This window comes from Arachis hypogaea, chromosome 11 (assembly GCF_003086295.3).
Source record: "Arachis hypogaea cultivar Tifrunner chromosome 11, arahy.Tifrunner.gnm2.J5K5, whole genome shotgun sequence".
In the NCBI taxonomy this organism is placed as follows: Eukaryota; Viridiplantae; Streptophyta; class Magnoliopsida; order Fabales; family Fabaceae; genus Arachis; species Arachis hypogaea.
In genome coordinates, this window is record NC_092046.1 from 61,830,981 (window position 1) to 61,833,104 (window position 2,124).

Sequence of the window (2,124 nt, forward strand, 5' to 3'; positions counted from 1 at the left end):
CTAAGAGGAGTGTAATTATGGTATTTTTTTAATTTTTTTCCCTTGTCGATCTTCCTTCTTTTTGGACTCTTTGTCTTTGTCTCGGTAGGTGAATCTGGATTTTTAGGTTTCTCCTAGTCGAGAATTTTCTTCCATGTTGATGTATTTCTCTGCTCGTTCCTGCACTTCATCCAGAGATGTGGGGTACTTCTTTGATATTGATTGGCTAAAAGGTCCTTCTCGCAGGCCATTGATGAGGCCCATGATGGCGGCCTCTGTTGGTAAGCTTTGTATGTCTAGGCATGTTTTGTTGAATCTTTCCATGTAGTTGCAAAGACTTTCCCGATCTCCTTGCTTGATTCCTAGTAGGCTGGGGGCGTACTTAGCCTTGTCTTTTTGGATGGAGACTCTGGCCAGGAACTTTTTGGCTAGGTTATCAAAGCTTGAGATGGACTTCGGAGGTAGGTTGTCGAACCATCTGATTGCTGCCTTTGTGAGAGTTGTTGGAAAAGCTTTGCAACGAACTACATCTGAGGCGTCGGTAAGATACATTCTACTTCTAAAATTGCTGAGGTGATGGTTGGGATCTGTAGTGCCATCGTACAAAGTCATATCCGAAAGTTTGAAGTCCTTAGGAATTTTGGTCTTCACGATTTCCCTAGTGAATGGATCTTGATCTTTGCGTGAGTTGTCCTCAGGGGTGGTTCGAGTGGCTCTTGCTTTGAGATCGGCTTCGAGTTTCAGAAGTTTATCTTCTAATTCTCGATGTCGTCTTACCTCTCTTTGTAGATCCTTTCCGACTTCTCGTTGATGATGGGTTTCCTTTTCGAGTTGCTTTAATCGATCTTGAAGCGCCTCTATCACTCCCGGATTTGATGAGTTTTTGTCCCCGTTAGATTCTGGAGCGTCTTTTAGTGTAGCGTCCACGTTTTTGTGCGGTGTTCTATCCTCTAGATCTAAATCATGGTCGTTGTCATGATCGTCCGCTATGGTGGTGGGATGATTTCCAGGCTCCCCGGCAACGGCGCCAATGTTCCGAGGGTTACCTGAAACTGTAGGTCGATCTCGGACGAGATCTTCTGTGCTGGTCGGAGATGACGTGTCCGGCTGTAAGTGGAGGCCAGAGCTGTCGTGTCCGCCTCATTGAGCTTGGCTGCACTGCTGATCCTTCGTCACCGGAAGGTGGGGGGTACCTGCAAGAGACTCCGATGCTTAAGTTAGCATGGGTATTAAACAGGTTTTTAGTAGAATCAGAGTATGAGTTATACCTGGGTGCTCCAGTGTATTTATAATGGTGTGGAGTGACCTTTTTAGATAAGATAAGTTAGTTATCTTATCTTATCTTATCTTTGAGTTGAGGTCAGCTTATCTTTTAAGGGAACCGCCCTTATTTCTATAGGCTTGGACTGCCTCTGGATTTGGGTCGTGTTTCTCTATTTGGGCCCCTTACTGGGCTTTCCTGTCGATTCGACCGACCTCTTTGAGAAGAGGTCGGATAGCCTGACCTGAAGAGATCGGTCGCTTTATTACCGAACATCCCGAATCGGGTAGCTCGACCCAGGGTATGAACAGTTGCCATTATTAAATATGGATTTTTTTTAATTTATAATTAAAATTTTTTTTGAAGAAGCCATGGTTGTTGTCTGTGTATTTTTGTATACTCCTGTATACTGTTTGTAGATTTATATACTATTTGGAGATGATGATAATGGATTAAAATGGATAAAAATTGCGGAAGTCAAAAAAGTTAAAGGGAGTTTGCCGGGGGTTAGGCGAACTTGCTCTATACAAAAAAAATCATATTTGTGGAGTTAAAGTTCAAAAATGGTTTCTGGGGAAATATAATTTTTTTTATTTCTAAAAAAAACCGGAATAAGTTAGTTAAGAGGTTTTGAAAAATAAGAGAGAGAAGATAGGATATTAATTAAGAAAAGATAAAAATAAAAAAATAAAAGATAAGATAAGAAAAGATTTGAAATCAAAATTTGAAATTAGAAAAAAGATAAGATAAGATTTTTAAAAAGTTTTGAGAAAGATATGATTTTTTTTTTAAATTTGAAATTTGCAGAAGATAAGATAAGATTTTAAATTTTGAAAAAGACAAGAAAAAGATAAGATTTTTTTGAAAAAGATAAGATTTTTATT